This window comes from Anas platyrhynchos, chromosome 1 (assembly GCF_047663525.1).
Source record: "Anas platyrhynchos isolate ZD024472 breed Pekin duck chromosome 1, IASCAAS_PekinDuck_T2T, whole genome shotgun sequence".
Taxonomy (NCBI): Eukaryota; Metazoa; Chordata; class Aves; order Anseriformes; family Anatidae; genus Anas; species Anas platyrhynchos.
Genome location: NC_092587.1, coordinates 73,244,109 through 73,264,659, shown reverse-complemented (window position 1 = coordinate 73,264,659; position 20,551 = coordinate 73,244,109). Strand labels below are relative to the sequence as shown.

General features: G+C 39.2%; 1 long non-coding RNA gene across 10 annotated transcripts in view; it reads left to right on the top strand.

The window, feature by feature from the left end:
- LOC119715614 (uncharacterized) overlaps positions 1–20,551 on the top strand; it is a 160,581-nt gene that overhangs the window by 24,510 nt on the left and 115,520 nt on the right. For 3 of the 10 annotated variants that reach the window (XR_011810901.1, XR_011810899.1, XR_011810895.1), the window contains exons 4-7: positions 164–233; positions 3,445–3,535; positions 3,749–3,801; positions 18,218–18,287. This is a non-coding gene — a long non-coding RNA (uncharacterized lncRNA). Of the gene's footprint in view, positions 1–163; positions 234–3,444; positions 3,536–3,748; positions 3,802–3,838; positions 3,940–18,217; positions 18,288–18,657; positions 19,850–20,551 lie in introns of those variants that run through there. The other 7 variants (XR_011810905.1, XR_011810906.1, XR_011810898.1 and 4 more) reach the window with 7 other exon arrangements.

Here is a 20,551-nt window from a genome sequence, read left to right as displayed (position 1 = left end):
TCATTAATAAGGAAAAAAGTTAAGCTGCTACTGCTTGTCTGCCACATTCTGAAAGTACTAAGTAAATCTATGGGATTTAAGTGGAACATTGATGTGAAATGCATGTCTCTGTGATTGGTTCAATAGGGATAGATATAAACTTGGATATTTTTCTGATTTAAAGATAAAAAGACCAATGTGTTAACGGAGTTGTTGAAAATGAGAAAGGAAAAGAAGATGGAAAACAATTTAAGGTAGAGACTTTTTTTATTTTTTTTATTTTTTTTTGTACTTCTATAGTCTTCTATAGTTTCTCATGGCAGAGCTGGATGCCGTGTGGAATTTATTTTTCACTGGGTGAAGGTGAATTAGTTTTATGTCAAATACTGAGAAGTCACTGGGAAGATAACATGTTGGGAAGAGTTGGGGCAGGGAAAAAGGTTATATTGTGGTGTTTGGCTCAGTGACTCTGAGTGGCTTTGGTTTAGGTGTGTCAGAAACATCTAAAAACTGTGCTTCAGTCTTTGGATATTTTGTCACACAAGGCTGAATGTTGAAAGAAGACTTAGAAATGTTAACTAGCTGCAGGGAGCTGTTTCTGCATGTCTTGGAGCTTTGGTTTCTTAGCTACAAAGCGTGAGGATTTATTTCTCCTTTTTTTCTTCATTTCTATATTTAGGCTATCACAGGGAATATTTTTAATCTTGTGAATAAGCAGGGCTTGTTGCAATGAGGCCTTAGCTGAAACTGTGTTTTCTACATGCAGTTGTACTACAATATTTTCATAATTTCAGAGCTCTATGGGAGCAATGAGGAGGAATTCGGACATGGTCAGTGTGGAAACGAAACCATTTTTGATAGAAAAATTCTGAAATATGAAAGCTGTAGAAGGCTGTGTGATATTTATTTTTTTTAATAAAGACATCTTGTTGAATGGTCAGGTAGAGTTAATAACCCAAACTGCAGTCTGTCAAGCCTCTTACACGTGGCTCCTCAGATTACTTCTCTGTTTGTTCATGATAGTATTAGACTGGCTTGTGGAACCTCCCCCTGAAGGACTTAGCATCTAGCCATGGTATTAAAAGTGGTTGCAACTCAGTAGAAAATGAGGGAGAGACAGAAATTTAATTCCTTAGTTTCTCTGAACTAGAAACATGAACTAGAGAAGGTAGAAAAGATGCAAACACTAATCAGGTTAAGACCTCTGGAGTATCTACTTCATCCTTACTCACCAAAATTACCTAACAGTGTCTTTCAGAATTTACTCACAGAAGAGATTAACTGATGTCTGCAAAATGGTATTTTACTTATGCTCCTTTAAACCTGACCCTTTCAGTATTTTGTCTCTAGTCAGGACACAATTTCTTGTATGCAGGTCCTCCTTAAGTGTTTTCAAGCACACTGCATGTCGATACAAGGTCCCATTTTGCTCTGTCACAAGCAGATGATACAGGACTAGAGCAGTCAAGGCTTTCTCTGTGGTTCTGTATGGTTCAGCTTTCTAAATCAGAAGCTTTCACTAGTTTTCCTCTGACTTCTTAATTTCTCACTCTTAATAGTGTTGGGGATAAGCAAACGCTTCAAAATGTGCCAACAGTTTTGTATCATTAGTCAACATGTTATCCTGTAACAATGGTTCTTAGCACTGTCTTCCTCCCTCCCTTCCTTCCTTCCCTCCTTCCTTTTCTGAGCTGTATTTTTGGGCTATATCCATTTTGTATTATTTTTTTTTAAATTTAAATAGGGCATTATTTTAATGTGTATTTTAATGTACCAGTTAAAGTATGCCAGAGTTGACTGAATATGCCTTCAGCCCTGCTAAGGAATACAGAGCTTTTAAACGTACTGGGAGAAGAAAACATTTTCATGAATTTTCTGTGAGGAAAACAAAACTGCAGTAGTTCAGAAATGGAAAATTTTAAAACCTTTCCCACTGCTCCTAAAAAGCAAGGAAATTCCTCCTAACACAAGAGGAAGTTACCAAACTCTTGCTTCCAGTGACTGAGAGGTCTCATCACTTGCTCAACTACATACCACTGTTCACACTTAAAAGAAAAAATCTGGTGACTGCTGGGGCAAACCTGGTGTCAGCTCAGCCCTGTTTCCCTCCTCACAGACTGAACAAGATGACTGGGCTCTCAGAGCAGTCTAGTTCAACGGCTACTGCCAGCAGGGGGCACCAGGCTGACAGAGGGCTTGCACTACCTAAGGGAACTCATTTAAACCACTCCTTTAAAGCAGGCTTGGATCTCTGTGAATTGCTGCAGCTGAGAGGACAAACATATAAGATGTCATCTATCTTCCTTTTTTCCCTACCTATTTGAACATTGTTTTAGTAATACTTGCATGTTTTAGAGTGTGTCTCCTTTACTTTTCTTTCTTTCTTTCTTTTTTTTTTTTTTTTCTCTTTTCTCATGCCCTGTTCATTTTCTCCTCTATGGAGGATCCTATGAGAAAAATAACTGGGAAAAAATGAAATAAAAAAATAAAAAAAAAAAAAAGGAAAGCACCTGCTGATAGTGGAAACCTGGTTAACAGCTATGCTTATCTGTCTGGAAAAAAGAAACACTGTATGAAAGCTTTGCATCCACTGGTACAACCACATGAGATGTGTACATGGAATGCTTATGCTTATCCAGGACAAAAAAGATTTGGAGACTTTCCACTGAAAGTAAATGAAAGCAAATAGATAGCCTAAAGCATGTCTGGCATTGTCCCCAGCAAGGACCTGTGAATATTCATGTGCATAAGGCTGTACATTACACAGCCTATATCTGCCAATGTTCCTCAACTTTCCATGCTCTTCTGAATTTGATTTCTCTCTTCTGTTTTCTGTGCTGTTCCAGTCATTTACTGTAGCTCACTGTTGAGACAGCTGTGATAACATCTACAACGTTTTGTTACTTTCTCCCATGTTTCTCCTTCTGGAATGCTGATTTTTGTTCTTGCTCTTAAATAAAAGGTATTTCTAGACTTTTCCTCTAATCTTTGCTTTATTCCTGGTCCTATTTGATTGCTTTTATGTAACACAACTCAGTGCATTATGCTGTGGATCCTTAATGGAGGCGGACTGTCTGGAGTTTGAGGAGCAGCACTGGACCCAGTTTGTTTTGTTTTTACTGTGTAAAAACAAAACAAAGGGCAGAGATTTGTTGCGTGTGTGATCCCTCAAGGTCTCAGGCCAAGCTGTTTCCTGACTGCTAGCCCAGAATACTAAATCAAGTGCTCCAGTGTCCTTTATTAATACTTGCCTCTTAAACATTACCACATTTAGTTTTGGTGTTTTTTTCTTTCATAAGTCCATGTAGAAGTTTTTTTCAGGCTAAGTATTCGGGTATTTGGGTCTGGCTGCTCTAATTGATATTCTCTCTGCAGCTAGTGATCAGATTTTACAGTTTTAGCAGTCTCTAAATCTGTGGTGAAGCTTGAGGAGACCCAATAATTTTCCTAATTTGTTGTTACCAGCTTGGTTTGTCCTAGTTCCTACCATCTCCTCCTGAAAAATAAAATTCAGTTTCCTTGACACCAGTTCACATCTCACCATGTGATCAGGAAGGTAAGCAATTAATTTACATACTCTGTTAACACTGTCTCTGCTATCATAATCTTCCTTCTACATTCCTTGAGTTTCTACTGACTCTTTCAGTTGACCTCTTTTATCTTATTTGCTGGAAATGACATCTCATTATCTCTCAATGGTGGCAGTGCAATCTTCATTCTGCTCCTTGCTTCATTTTTAACTGTAACACTTTTATCTCTGCTTTTCTAGGAAAGCTGCCATCCGCCTCCTTTGGGTGATCTGACATGTTACTCAGCTCTAAGGTGATTTTATTTTTTCTTTATTTTTTCCTTGTTTCAGATTACTTTTTGCACTTTGTTCGTCCAAGTTGGCTGTGGTCTACCTCCATCCCACATTCATCACCATTTAGCAGTGGAGAACTAAATGGCAGAGACAACACTGTGCTGTATCTTTTTGAATGCTTTGGTTTTTTGTATCTTTTACTGAGTGTTTTCCATCACTTGCCTTATTCTTCAAAATGTGCCTTGAGCTTCAATGTCTTTCCCAAACAAAGACTTCTCTGTGCTGAAGAGCTGCTTGTTGCAAATCTAGTTAGAAAGCGCCTGCTGCTTCTTGGCCTGTCCTCAGGTTCAAACCTGACAGCACCAGCTGTGCTTCTGAAAAGAGCCATGCTACCCTTTTACAATGGTTTGCACTGCCACTCCTCAGGCAATACCTAGAAAAGGTTCTCTCAATGTATATCTAGCACTTAGTACATTTTTCCTCTTTTTCTTATTCATAATAAAACCCATAACACAGGGAAGGAGTTTAATGCCATAGGCAGTAGATCGTGTTTTGTTATAGGTCTGAAATTTTTAGAAAAGAAGAAATTGTTTGTGAAGGCTGGGTGCTGTATCTATCATCCCTAAATAACTGTGTCTGTTTTTGTAATACATCATAATAACTTGTTGCCAGTGCAATCTTTGCCATCTTTGTTGCCTGCCTCTCCATAGTGAAGTGTTTCTGTTGTACTGTGATTAATTTGGAACACAGTAAGAGAATTCAGCTCTTTTAGATCTAAAGCACAGCTTATCAATAGCCTGTAAAGTTCATTAGATTTCTGAAAAGGAGATGCACATGTCCAGCAAATATCACAAAAGATAGTGACATGGGAAAGAAAAACCAGCTGTTGTCACATTTGCAAATGATTCTAAATACATAAAGGAAAAAAAACCCAAGTAATTTTAAAACACAGAATGTCTTGAAAATAGATTCTGATTTTGAGATCCTTCTGGGAAAAAAAAAAAAAAGAAAAAAACAGGCTCATGTGGAAAGACCACAAGCATTTAAAAACTAGTCTGGATGCTGAAGCAATGTGGCTGTACATGCTGCTTGTTAGAGCTGTAATAGGTAGTTGTGTATGAGAGAGTCTCTGTGTTATGAAATGTTTTCAGTTTAATTGTTCCAGACTATACCTCGATTTATTCCACTTTTAAATAGTTCTATAAAAACGGGCAGATGCATTTTTGTTATAATAAGATTGTAACATTACTGATTTTGCAATTGTTCTGAAACATAAAAGGAGTTAAGGACTTTGTTGTCACGAGGCTAGCCTCTATGCTCTTATAAACAATAGGATGACTCTTATCTCATAAAAAGTCAGATTGTCTTGAACTGGTCGTGGACATCCTCCACTTTTTTTCTTTATGTTGTCTTTTTTTCTTTTTTTTCCTAACTTAGTTGCATTTTGATCAAAGTTTTTTTCATCTGTTCTGTGAAGATTAGCATGGCTTTTGAAACCAAGCTACATCCGTCATTACTGAAGCTAAATTGTTGCCTAACACCCACGCTCAAACACCCCTTCCCAGCTACCTTATGAATTTATTTAATCCAATTACCCCAATTATAGGGTAAAGCTAGCCTTTGAGACAGACTCATGAACTGGGGAGCAAACACTTTCCCTTGAGTCCTTTAAGAAGGACTTAGGCTCTTAGAACATCAATACTGATAGCCCTGCCAGATGCTGTCCCAGTTCTGATTAGATCCTGCCTCACTATATCATCTTGTTTACAGTGAAATTTTCCTTCAGAGGAAGAATAAATAAAACAGCTTCTTTTCTATCAAATCTCACTTGGGAAAGGTAGTACTGTCAATGGATATTTTTAAAGTTAAGACGAGAAGATCTGCTTTCAGTTCCCAGCTCTGCTATTCATTCTTTCTGAACTGAGGCAAATTACACATTCTGCTTTTTTGGCTGGGTTTCTGATATTATCATTTTTCTGCTTGCTTTTTTGAATCTGTTTAGATACACTCCTGAACATCATGCAGTCAGTTCCACTTTGCAGTGAGACTGCTGAAGCACTGAGACAACCGATGCTGTGGCCTTTAATGCAATTTCATCCACCATGCATTGGGAAGCGTTTCATAAAGTGTCAAGGCACACGGTTCCTTTTGTAATCAGGGAGACATGTTGAAGGTCACGCACTGGTTAGAGCCTCAACAAGGAAGATGGGTCTCAGTGGTTGTACCCTGGTACCTGAGACAGTCGTCTTCCCACCCTTAGAGGCAGAAAAGACATTGGATAAACAGGAGCTACAGATGATGCTATGTGAATTGGGTAGAAAGACATGGTTCCTAAGTCTAATACCTCAATTCAAAATTGCCTGTAAGGCAGCAGATTGCTAGCAGAATTTAATGAGTCTCCTATCTGACTTCATAAAGCCCATAGCACCTTAATCCTTTTTATCATCTTTGGTTAATGCACAGCATCCCTTTGGATGAAATTAGTGTTCAAACTAAGGTGGTAATTTTTTGGACTCACAGAGGAAAAGGAAAGCAAGGCAGAATAGAGAGGATTTTTATTTATTTATTTTTAAATAGGTGTAAAATAATTTATTAAACTAGATTTTTGTAGAGTGGTAATTTTTGTGGTGCACCCTCTCTATTTTTGACTCACATTGTCTCACAAGTACTATATTAATTTCCGATTCTTACTTTTTTTTTTTTTTCATGCTGATGTTATTGTTATTATTATTACTTGAAGTCAAATGAAGATGACATTCTGACATGTTAGATTTCAAACCATTTCCTTATCTTTTTCATTCTTTTAACATCTAGTGTTTGTAGAAAACACTTGTTTCTGAATATAAATAAATATATTTATCAGCATGTACCCAGGCAAAAGAGTGCTTTCACCAAATATTTCTTCTGTACATGCTAATCAGCCATTTGGAAGCCTCTTGGGGAGGGGAGAAATATTTCTCAGTGACTTCAGTAATCAGCCATACAACATGAATTGCAAATAACTGATACAGGTCATGCTACACCATAACAGTGGTGACATCCAGCATATAGAAACATCCAACCTCCTGTTCCTTTGCATAGTAAAGATATTTCTAAAAGTTTGATGGCCATTTCTAGGACAAAGCATGAAGAGGAGGAAGGGCTGAATCAATTCATTATTTCAGTAGGTATTTACTCTCATGCTGGCATTCTCAATGATAGCAGGACAACATGCTGTTATGGCCTAGTACACACTGTACTTGCAGTGCACCAGTAGTTTTATAGGAGTCAGTGGGACTTGCTCTTAGGTGTCTTCACAGAACCGAAAATTTGGGAGCTGCCAGTTCCATTCCCATTCAGATGTCCCAGTACAATTTTGGCCAAACTTTTAAAGGCTTATGTGCTGCTGTGGGATTTCCTAGTGCTTCTGATAATCTCAGTATGCCAATAACTGTGCTTTTGTCTTGCTTAACACAGATTTAGTCTTGAATGACCTCATTTTTTAGAACCAGTTTGCTATTTAATTTTGTTGCAAGGGTATAAGTTGAAAGACAAATTGGAAATAATTCCTTTGAAACCATGAGGATATATTGTTTTAAACCAGACCCAAAGATTAAGTTGTGATGCTCTATATGCCACATACTGTGCTCATCAGCCTCATATTTAATCAATTAGTGCAAATGGCAGAAATAATTTGTCATGGAGACAAAGAGAGATTATTTTTTTTTTTAGAGTTTTGCTGCTTGCAGTGTGTTCAGTAGCCTATATTATATTCATAAACTGCCATTTGCATTAGAGTACCTCGTCCACAAGCTTTTTCATTATGTTTAATAGATAAATACAAGAGAAGGTGGGGGAAATGCTATCACATTTTCAGTAACAGGTTCATTAACTAAATTCTCCTTTATCCCTTTCTTTGCAATGTGGAAATTTTGCTGAGATACTTCTGCCCTAAATTAAATAATTAAATATTGGAAAGAGCACTTTTTTTTTTTCTTTCTTTCGTATAAACCACAGAAGTGACAAATAAATCTTTTTTGATGGAAAAGAAAGGCTACTTCTCAGGTCCAGTCTTTTGCTCCCTTGATCCTATTAAACATCCAGTTCTGGGCAGTGGATGGCATCCTTACTGTTATTGATATACCTAAAGGTATGGTGGCAATCTGGGTGATGTCAAATTAAGACCTTCTAGCTATTTCTGTTTTGTAGGGTCAGCAGTTTCAGACTGACATGTATTTATCAGTCTGATGCTAATTTGGATGCTAGCATAAATAATTTTGGCTGATCAGTAGCTATTTTGATAACTTTTATGGATGGTAGTCTAATATTTTATAGCAGAATTTCTTGAGGAAATTATTATTTTAGATGGGAAACAAGAATGGGAGTGTGTATGTATATAAGGAAAAGAGAGTGGTTGTTTACATGAACATATTTTGTAAGCAAGTAACGAAAAAAGGATTAATTATTCTGTGCATAATTTCTCACTCTAAGACAATCTTTCAGCTTGGTTCCCAAGTGTTCTTTAACAAAGCAGCTGATAGAAGCAGACTGGATATCTGCAGCTGTGTGGCTTGTTTGTATAAATATTTGGTCTCAGTTTTCCACTCTAATTCTCAGTTCTGTAAGAGTAATGGGTGTTTCAAGTGTTTCATTAGTAGTCGGTCACTCTGCAACCAGTCACCCAGCTTCTGGTGTTATGAGTGCATTGCCAGGTGTCTGCAGAAAAGCAGGGAGCATGTAGGGACCATGATGGGGAAATCATGGAGCCTGTGCATTTCTGCTTCATTCACAGCCCTCTGCACCAGCCCCTGAGAGCAGTCTTTCCACTTGGGCAGGTGAGAAAAACTCTCTCTCCCACCAGAATCCTGTCAAATGCAGCTTGCAGAGGAAGCAGTGGTGGCAGCATGCAGAATTGTGCAAGCTAACAATCTCAGTCCACCACAACTAAAAATTTAGAAGGCGTTTTATGAGATTTCATAGTATTTCCCATTTGGAAGCAGCCTAAGTCAGCTAAACACTGTTCATTACACACTGACAGATACAGTTAAAATTGGTGAGTTGATTTATAGAAATTACTAACAGCTTTTAGATATGTCACTCTAATGTCAAAGATCTTTAAAAAAAAAAAAAAAAAAAAAAGACAACATATTGACACCACTCCTTGAATCAAATGTGCAGTAGTCCTACGGTTAATCAAATAGCAACATATGCTCTAAAATGTTGCACCACAAAGAAACACAGTTTTTTAAAGAATTCTATTAAGTGCCTGCAAAGCATGGGATGAAGATGTGTAAGACCGCGTGGTATAGAAAAAGCAGCTTTTTAGGAGCCATCTGTGTTTTTACTGATAAGAATGAATTTTAACTAATGAAAACTTCAGTGATAAATGTTGTGCATACTGCAGATACTACACAGTGTGATTAGATTTTATGCAGTAACTTAAGAAAAAGGGGTGGAAAATTCTGCAAGGAACATCTGCCTTACTTTGAGCTGCAGGTGTTTATTATTATCATTATTATTAATTTATTTATTATTTCTACAGTCCTAAACTGATATGGCCCGCTGGAAAATTTTAGAAAAATATTGCAGATCTTATTTAAAGAGCAAGTGATTGAAGATGTGGAGTGGACAAATCCTTTACAGTGAAGTAAAGTGATCTCTGTCAATTAAGGTCAGGGTTGGTAATCATATTCCCAAATATCCCCCAAATCTAAGCTTCTTTACATTGCAGCTTCTGAGAGCTCATAAAAATCATGAACAAAGGAAATCTTGATGGTGACTATTGATCCTGAAGCATATCAATACCTCTTATGGGATGCTTGGAGAAAAAAATCTTATCAGAAATAATTTAGGTCACATATTGCTTATTTTCTGTGAAGGGGATAATGTGTTGATGGAATATCTCATGTGTTGAGGATCCTAGTTTTTCATATGTGTTTGTCTTCCCTTTCTTGCAAATACATAGTTTTACCTTCCAGATACTGGCTGACTAGTCTCCAGACCCTGGAAAACTCCACAGGCTGTGTGTGGGATCTCAGTTATGTTGGTGCTCCTCATATTTGTACCTTTTTGAACTGCTAAGACTCCCCTCACAGTTGGGGAAAAAAAAGGGACTTCTGCTGTGAATGTACCCCTATCTCAGCATCTAAAAGAGCCACCAGTGTGCCCTAGCCTGCAAACACAGATTTCTTTGTGTTAAATGTAAAAGGAGGAATGGATGGTAATGGCAGACAAGAATCCCACCTTACCTCCTTGCTCACCAAAGTGGGGGTCCTCTGCCTGTCCCTTGTCTCCCTGGAAATGAAAAAGGAAATTATTGAATTCCTGCTTTAACCTAGGTGCCATTTTACAGAAGAGTTTAACTCAAAGATTTCTCCTCTCTCTCTTCCCATTGTCACCATAATTTTCTAATCTTATCTGTGATGGCAAAACACTACAGAAATAGTAGCAAAGGTCCTGGTTGCTCATTTGTGCTTGTACATGCCATGTTATTTCAGTTCTTGGTGATGTGACTCTGATGCACTCTTTCCACGCTCTCTGTAACCTTCCATAATCTATTACTTTACATAAAAATTAACTGTTCTGGTCAGTGTGTTTCTAGATAACTGCTGCTTATCTAAATGTGAAGCAGAAAAGGGTGGAATAAATTCAATTTTCAACTTTAAGCATGTAGAAAATGCTGGATGTTTAAAAAATGGGAGATTAAAAATAAATACTAGGGACTCTCAATTTTTCCTCTGAGCTTTTGAGCATTTGGGTTATCCAAAGTTTTTGTCTTGGGAAAAAATCTTATTTTTTTTCCCCTCTCAAGATTCTCTTGAAATAATGAAAGAAAAATAATGAATATGTAAGAGGTGGCATTTAAAGAAAGCATGCAATGTTACTGAGAGAGCAACATCAGGGTGTAGGCCCACCCCATTGCACAGCACCTTTCTGGGACCTTTTTCTTATAGCTCTGTTGCATTAATTTCTTCTGAGGTGCTCATCACCATCTGAGTTGCCAGGAGCTGCAACCATTTTCATGAAAAACATATATCCTCAATGTCTTAATTATCAGTTTGTAAAGATATTTGTAATCAGTGTAGTGGGTTCTCAGTAATAGTATGACCCTTTAAATGTGCTGACACTATCATAAGTATTCCTGCTATTTGAATTGGACTGCAACTACTGCTTTCTGCCACGCTGAGCTGATGCAGTCTTTCACAGGAGACCTTTCTGAAAGAAAAAAGAGGGGAATAAGGCTAGAAGAGTGCGGAAGGCTGGGAGAAGTATCTTCTATTTTTCTTCTTTCCTTGGCTCTAAAAGACTCAGGAAGATGTGTGGAGGGATAAAAATCAGTAAGTTAAATTAAAATGAATGTTCTTGAATTGGGTCTTTGTTACCAGCCTCTAAAATGCAGCATGTCAATATTTCAGACTTAGGGATTTGGGTAAACACAATTACCTCAACAAGGCTTATAAATTATTAGTATTTTGCAGGGAGATTATAACACATCATTAGAGATGAAAAGTTATTTTCAGAGCTCAATTAAATTTTAATTTGCATCTTTTGAGTCTGTGGATGGCCTTTTACTGAGGCTGGGACAGACAGCAGTATCTGAAACGTGGATCAGAGCAAAGATGTCTCTTGTGGAGGGGGAGCGGGTCATTAGATGGGACACTTAGAGTTTTGTGTTGTTCACAGTCAAAATGGTTTTCAATACACTTGTTACCTGGCTTATTCTTCAAAATGAAAGAAAAATAAAAAGATTTTTGTTGCTCCTAGTATAAAATTGTTCTTCAAAGACTGGACATACGCACAGACTCACTCCAGTTAAGCTAATTATTTGGTAGGAAGAAGCCTGCACGGTTCATTCTAAATGGAGCACAGAACACTCCCCAAACTTTGTTTTAATCAAATAGCATTTACATTTCTAAAATCCATTTTGATTGGATTCCATGATTTTTTTTTTCTCTCTCACCAATCACTGAACAGTGATTATTCCTCCAAAAAATCTTCCACTAGATATGTTTTTTAATTGGCACTACCTTTACACAACTATTAAATATATACATATATATATATATATATATATATATATATATCTTTCAGTATGTTGTTTCTGTATAACCAACACTTCATAGCTCCCATACTTACGTAAATGCTGAAACCCTTGGTTTTAGCAGTGTATACCCTTCTATATTGCTGCTGGCAATTCTCATGTGTGAGACAACTGGAACTGCCTCAGACACTGGATTACAGTGGCTGCACACGTTGTAGTTTGGGCTGAAGTACGTACAGCTGACTGGTCACAATTTACCTGGTGAATAATTACGAGAGTAGATTCTAGCTATATGAGGGAGCCATTCTTGATTTCTGGTTTGTTAGTGGCACTCAAGGTCTTTGATATTTTATGGCATTTCAAACTCCTTCTGGCTGGAGTAACTGCATCTAACCATGCTGTTCTGATTAGCCACATTTTCATACACCTAGATAATTTCAGGGTTTCATGGCTGACTGAATTCCATCTACTTTCTATAATTATAATTGTTGGCTTGCTCACCACAATGATTTTGTTGTCGAGTTATTTTATAGGATGACATGGAAATTTATGAGATGGCAAAGAAAGAGAATTGCCTTCATATAGTATTTTGTTGTACAAATATGACACTAGAATTTGGACTTAAAGGGATTTCTAATAATTCTTTTTCTAATTCTGCCCTTATGATTGGCTAAGTTTTCTGCTTTATAAATTGACAGACTTTTGAGACAATAAAAGACAATGAAATATTATCAATTCTGATAGAAGAAACTGCCTGAACAATTCAGGAGCAGAATGAATAGGAATACAGGAAATTATGCTCTATAGAGGAAGAGCAGAGCAAGGGATACCATAATTTTTCAAGCTTTTGTTGATTTTATATTGATTTTTTTAAAGGGCATGAGTGGGAAGGCAACCTCTTTGCCTGTTTATTATTAGGTTGTTTTGAACTGAAAACATTGCATTTTAAAGCCTTGTCTTTATTTTGTGACTTGTGGTTTTAAATCTAATATATTTCACAACTAAGTTGTGAAAACAAAAAAGGTCCTCAGCCTCCTTTTTAGAGCTGACGCAGTACACTGGCTCAGCCTTTTTCTCTAGAGCTTTAGGGCAGTACTGTGACATTTTCAAGGAGGTATCAGTGCTGTGAATACATTTTCCCTATGTGAACTCTGCATCCATAAGCAACTCTGTGTGCCAACCATTTAGCTGGCTGTCGAACTATCCCATTGGTACAAAATAATCGTGCTTATAATTATCAGGCATAAATTTAGATGCTCTTTGAAAAATGTGTTCTTCAATATCAAAGCAATACAACAAACAGATCCTTTTTTGTTGTTGCTGAAATGAGCCTGGGTCTAATTTGGGCTTTAAGCCAGACTAATTACTGCAGGTTTCAAAACATGGGCCATTCAAGATTCCAGTCCCATTTTTCTTGGGAGCTTTGGTTTATGTCCCCCTAGGGGAAAGATGGCACATATTTATTCATAAGCACCTCTGTTTTTGTACTTTCTAAAGATGTGCTGTAGGTATCCCATCCACATGATTCTGTTCCACCCCTGCTTAGCTTACATGACCTGACAAGGTTAAAGCATATGATGGCTTGTATTGCTTGAAAAAAACGTGGTGTGAGATACATTAGGAAATGAGGGAAGTGATTTTTTCAAATATAGAACATATAAGAAAAAGAAAATTGGGTGACTATGAACAGATTTTCAAGGCCATATGTATTTCATATGTGAATACATATTCAAAAGAGAAAACTGGTCATAATCTAGTATTGTGGGCCAACTTTTTGACTGGTGCCTTTGCAGTAAGCTTTGCATATACTCCCTGGAAAAAAGGGTCTATAGCAACTTCAAAGTACACTTCTCTTCTTCTGCTTGGTGTTGGGAGGGCCTCCATGGCCCTCAGGAGAGACTGTTTTCTATTTGTTTGTCTGCGGCTGAGGGACAGCCCTAGTGCTGCTTCTCTTCACAAAATTATTTTGTGATCTAGAAAGAAAATGATTTTCTCAAGCTTCACCACATAGATGCTAAAAAATACTGCTCTTCGGCACAGAGGAGCACTGAGAGGACCACTCTGGCTAGACAGGAGTGAAGTGCTCAGTCCAGGTGGGAGATCTGAAGAGCTGGCCACTTTCAAGATGGCAATGTGGGGTGCTGTGATAAAATCCAGACTCTCTAATTCTAAAAGGGAAGCTCTAATTCTGAAAGCGAGACAAAATGTTTTGCTGCTGTTCACAAGGCATGGCAGTTCCTGAAGGCTTAAGAAAGCAAGCTCAGGAACATAACTCTTGGACCCCTGTCTGCCACTTAGTGTCTCCTGCCCACCAGACAATACATGCAGGTTGTTGTAATTTTGAAGCTGTAAAGCTACTGTCTCCAGTCTCTTGCCTGTTCTGGGAAATGTGTTGCTATGCTTTGCTCCTGACAGTCCCTCCACCAAGTGTTCTGCAGGGAAAGATGTTTCAGTGTTTAGCTGCTTGGCCTCAGCCTCTCATGCTTGGCTGATGATGTTGAGTGGTGTTACAGGGAACAAAAGGGCTTGTTGAGTGGTTCTTAGCTGTGTAATAATTTCCTGAGTGTTAGTGCTCAAACTTCCAACAGATTAATTTTACACTGAACAAGGTACAACTTGTTTGTGCATACAGTCCCTGATCTAACTGCTGTAGCTAGAGCTGCACTGAGCTGGTACATTAGTGACCTTTTCTGTCTGAAGATTGGCTAGACTAGGACAAAATATTCCTGGAAAATAACTTTATCTAACCTTTTTGAAAATGAAATGAGATATAGTTCTCTGATAGTGCTTTTTTTTTTTTTTTTTTTTTTTTTTTTTTTTTTTTTTTTAAATTAACTAAATTAGTTAGGTGAAACTACCTAATACTGATTTTATTTGCTTATTTGTTTGTTTTTCCTGTAAGGGTCTTTGGATCATACATATCTCTAGTATTTAAGTTTTGTGATTGCAGTTGTATTTGAAAGTAGACAAACTCTGCAAAAGCCTTTTAAGGAATAGATCCCAGGATAGGACAGAAAACATTCTGTCTAACTTCTGAGACTGTAAAGCCCTTCAAAAGGATTTCATATTTCTCTCCCATACTGTGAAAAACCTTCAGCTGCTGTTTTTCCAGGTGAGCTTTAAAATGTTGTCATACGTTACATACCACCTTTTTTCCATGGCCTGATGTGACCAATTCTGAGCAATCAGAAACACTTCGAAATATTATCTGAGGCCTGAAAGATTTTAGGGAAATTTCTTGATATTGATCCATCAAGACTATGAAACCTCAGATTTCCTTTAGTCTGTGGAAGAAAAGGATGCTCAAGAGGGTATCAAGAATGTACCTGGGGAAATTCAATCTGGTTATGATTACTGCAAGGCCACAAGCCAGGCAGAACATGCTGAGTAGCAATAACTGAGCTGTAATACACATCTTCTGCTTTGAAAGAATCACAGAATCACAGAATCACAGAATTTCTAAGTTGGAAGAGACCTCAAGATCATCGAGTCCAATCTCTGACCTAACACTAACAGTCCCCACTAAACCATATCCCTAAGCTCTACATCTAAACGTCTTTTAAAGACTTCCAGGGATGGTGACTCCACCACTTCCCTGGGCAGCCTGTTCCAGTGTCTAACAATCCTTTCAGTAAAGAAGTTCTTCCTAACATCTAACCTAAAACTCCCCTGGCGCAACTTTAGCCCATTCCCCCTCGTCCTGTCACAAGTCACGTGGGAGAACAGGCCAACCCCCACCTCACTACAGCCTCCTTTAAGATATCTGTAGAGAGCAATAAGGTCTCCCCTAAGCCTCCTTTTCTCCAGGCTGAACAAGCCCAGCTCCCTCAGCCGCTCCTCGTAGGACTTGTTCTCCAGGCCCCTCACCAGCTTCGTCACCCTTCTTTGGACCCTCTCAAGCACCTCGATGTCCTTCTTGTAGCGAGGGGCCCAAAACTGAACACAGTACTCGAGGTGCGGCCTCACCAGAGCCGAGTACAGGGGGACGATCACCTCCCTAGCCCTGCTGGTCACGCTGTTTCTGATACAAGCCAGGATGCCGTTGGCCTTCTTGGCCACCTGAGCACACTGCTGGCTCATATTCAGCCGACTGTCCACCATCACTCCCAGGTCCTTCTCCGCCTGGCAGCTCTCCAACCACTCATCTCCCAGCCTGTAGCTCTGCTTGGGGTTATTGTGCCCCAGGTGCAGGACCCGGCACTTGGCCTTGTTGAACTTCATACAGTTGACCTCAGCCCATTGGTGCAGCCTATCCAGATCCTCCTGCAGAGCTTTCCTACCCTCGAGCAGATCGACACACGCACCTAACTTGGTGTCATCTGCAAACTTACTGAGGGTGCACTCAATGCCCTCGTCCAGATCATCGATGAAGATATCAAAGAGGACCGGCCCCAGCACCGAGCCCTGGGGGACGCCACTAGTGACCGGCCTCCAACTGGACTTGACTCCATTTACCACGACTCTTTGGGCCCGGCTATCCATCCAGTTTCTAACCCAACGAAGCGTGCGCCAGTCCACGCCAAGAGCAGCCAGTTTCTTGAGGAGAATGCTGTGGGAGACGGTGTCAAAAGCCTTGCTAAAGTCAAGGTAGACCACATCCACAGCCTTTCCCTCGTCCACCCAGCGCGTCACTTTGTCATAGAAGGAGATCAGGTTCGTCAAGCAGGATCTGCCTTTCATAAACCCATGCTGACTGGGCCTGATCGCCTGCTTGCCCTTCAAGTGCCGCATGATGACTTCCAAGAGGATCTGCTCCATGAGCTTCCCTGGTACTGAGGTCAAACTGAGAGGCCTGTAGTTTCCCGGGTCTGCCCTCCGGCCCTTCTTGTAGATGGGCATTGGCCTTGAAGGCTTATTGTGAGTTTTCCTAACTGCCTCCAGTTAAAACCACTTGTGTGGTTTAACTGTGGTTTAAATTTCAGAATTTATACACCGAATATTTATATAAATGTATCCAGGAAAGAGCAGCATCTTGTTGACCTTTATTCTTCCTGAGCATCAAAGTGGTTTAGCTCTTGCTTCTGTTCAAAAACAACAACAACCAACCAACCAAACAAACAAAAACTAAAGTGCATCCATGAGCCCAGTGAACCATGAATGATAGCAAGACAATTAGGAAAAAGTGGAGGAAAAATGTTGTGGTCAAAGTATTAGTCGTGCCACAAACTACGCATGTGATAACTTGGGTATGTTATGTGAGATTTGATTGCCCAGACCTGGGGCCACTAGACATATTTTTAGTAGTCTGAGGTGTTTGGGCTCCAATGGAGAATATTAGAAAGATGATGGGATTTAAGGAATGCATGCTCTTTCTGAAATGACGGCAGCTGGAGATTAGGCAGAGTACCCCATGGCATTTAAAATGATGCAAGATGGTTTGGTAACTGAATTCCACTTTTTATGGGCAAAAAGGTGGAATTAGCAGTGCGTGGAAACTGGTACCTTAGCGTAGCACTTGGACACTTAGCTTCCTTAGGGAATTCAAGCACCCTGGGAAAGCACAAAAGGAAATGTGGGTTGTCTCCAATGCTAAGCACAGGGATATCTTTTAAATCTGATTGGCCTCTCAGATTTAAATTCATGGAATTCTGGGACACCCGGCTTCACATAGACTTGCACAAATATAGTGTAAATTCTCTGATGTCTTACAGGAGGTGTATGACAGCCATTCCCCTGACTCCTTTTTCCAGAGGGATGCTCCATGTACTATCTCCAGAGAGATGAATGCAGGAGATGTTTCCCAAGTCCTCCTCTCCCTATATGTGGATTCCTAAATGCCACCACAGTACTGGCAGAAGCGAGTGCTCTTGAATTCTCTGCTTGGGTGTGTTTGAATGTGATTAGACTAGCTGCAATCCAGCGTGTCTGTACAACTGAAAATGGATATCATAGCCTGCTGGCCTTCAGGGAGGGTGTGTGGGCTGAATGGACTGCTATCAAGTAGGGGATGCAAATGTTTGCTAATTTTTTTCTTTCTCCCTTGGTGAATGATGGTGTAACAATGATTGAAGTAAAATCCAAGTTTCCTTTCTGCACAAGCTTCATTACAGCTACCTGTAGGCAACTTCTCTGTAGCTTCAGTTGTAGACTGCAATCTAGCTTTCTGCCATCTGCCGAAGCAGCGCAGCCTTTCAAATTCTTCTCTCCCAGTGACTTTGGCAGTAAGGAATGGATCTCTTTTTAAGAAGGCAACAGGAATCTTTGTGTAATTTAGACTATGTAACAAGGTGACAGTTCTTCCACAGTTAACACTATTTATTTTTTGCTTTAAAAATATGCTTCTACCCCTTCCTTCATTTCTGCTCTTTTACTGTGGCTTATGTGCTCTCTCTCTGAACATCCAATGTTAAAGAATACCCTTATTTTATCTGAGTTGCAGACGTTCTCTGTTAAGTCTTGAAATTCTGCTCCTCTAGGTCTGAGTGTTCCAAACCCTGCTGCAACATTTTGAGTTTCTCTGAGAGAAAATGAGACAGCAACATAAAGGTGAGTGGCACCAGGCACCCATGATGATGTGTGCTCCTGGTTGGTAGTACCAATCTAGATTTTTTTTTTTTTTCCCCCAGTGAATACCAGAGATTTGGCACATGAAGTTGGGCAGATTGTGAGTGAATACCTAAAGCTGCCTTTTTAAAGACCATGTTTCTAGCCCAAGCTCTGCCAAACAGGAGTTTGTTCATCTTCTAAGACAGCATATTTTGTGAAAGCAGAGAACTTTACTCGCTTTTCTGGGCTAGGTGTGCAAGGAAGGATACAGCTGAAAAAAGGTCAGGTGATACCCTAGCTTGGTCATCCGAGGGTGTGTATTTTCTGCTCAGCCTCCTGGTGCATAAACAGACATGTTTTTTTCTGGCAGAGCAGGCAGTGGTGTTGTACTGAAGGTTGGCTATCTGGAAAGATGGGACAAGAAAGCATCGTGGCTGTTATGAACCACTTCCTGAAGATTAACTATTCAGGTTGAATTTCAGCTGTTACTGGGACTCCCCGTGGACACTTGTGCTCCAGTTCTGTCACTAAGACTAAAACACCAAACAAAATGCTAACTTTAATTAAAAAAAAAAACACAACACAGATGGACTGTCCTCCTCTGCTGCCACCCACCCAAGATTGAATTTGAAAAATGTTTACTTCAAAGAGGCAGTGAAAGTGTTTGTTGTTTGCAAAACTGATTATTTGGCTTAAGGTAAAAGGTCCAAGAGGAAATTCTGAAAAAAAGGTGCTCTGACCAGGTTGCTTCATGTAAGGTTTATTGAATTTCTGGGCTTTCAGCTTATGAATGCTGTGTTAATGCTGATGTAATTTCTGCCTGCTCTTATAAAAAACAATGTATATTACCCATCCTTGTTATAATAATATGCCCCTTACATTTTAAATTTAAAACATGTCCAAGTAAAGAATAATAAATTCCAAAAGTCATTTTCCTCACTTCTGCATTCTTCAGTTACTCCTGCAACAGATTTTGGATCTGTCAGTGCCAAACTGAATTCCATTTTGATCGCTGAAACCCTCTGAATTTCAGGATTATTCATACTATCTGGTGATTGTTCTTTGGTATTTCAGCCTTCCTGTTGATTTAAACCATATTTCTGCAGTGGGGATCTAGTACGCCTGGTTTTCTGTTACCAGTTGGAAAAGGCAGTTTAGGCAATCAGGGTGATGTGCTCTTTTGCATAATCCCCTCCCCTCCCCTCCTCAGAATTGAATCAATAAATTATTTTATTTAAACAAACAAACAAACACAACCCACAGTGCTCTGCTGCTTTCAGCTGTAAAAGTGGTGGTGGTTATCAAATTTATTGTGCTAAGTCTCTGTTTCTGAAAGGGACTGAGAGGCAATGCAGAGAGCTCTGCTATGAATCCACCCACTCAAGTGACAGGGCAAGGTGAAGAACAGGGGTACCAGGAAGCCCTGAGCTCAGGTCTGGGGGTCTGCAATGAATAGGTGCAGTCCCACAGCCTGGGGCAGGCCAGGGACATGGACACTGTTTGGATCAATACAGATGGAGATGGAGGCAGTGACTTCATGTGTGCTAACGTTCTGTGGTTGTATGGTTCAGATCCTGTGGGACTCAGGGTACAGGGCTCTTCTCAGTGAAGCAGTGGTTTTGCATAAAAAGCTGTTCCCATCCATTTAAAAGCTTGGGGGGAGATTTGTTTTTGTCCCCCTCTCTTGCCCTCCCTGTTTGTTTATGTCTTGTATTACCTTCTCTTTACACAATGACATGGAATCCTTTTCCTTTTGTTTCTATCTGGTTTCTCTCTAATTCTGAAGAATTAGCACAGCACTACAAAATCTGGACGGCAAATCAAGCAGAAACTAGACTCAGAGAATGGGAAATTAATTCTATTTTGCTTTTTTTTTAAAAAAAAAAAAAAAGTAAAAAAGCACATTATCTCAATCTTGAAAAGATGGCTATAGAAAACTCTAAGTGCATTGCTTTTAGATAGTAATTTCAATTTACAGGACTGCTCTTCATCCCAGGTACAGGCTAAAAGGGAAATACGGATGAAAAATTATTTTAAGTATTCTTAAATCAGAATTCTGTTTCCCAATTTTTAATTGGTATTTAAATAAAACTTTGCCAACAGCCTCAGCACCAGATTTTCAAATCCCTTTTCAAGTAACACCTTTACCATGGAGACTTATTTAGCACAAACTGTCATTATGGAACAATATGAATTTCATTCTTCCACCGTTTGCTTTTAATACCCACTGCTGCTAACACAGATGGCACCCATATGACATAATA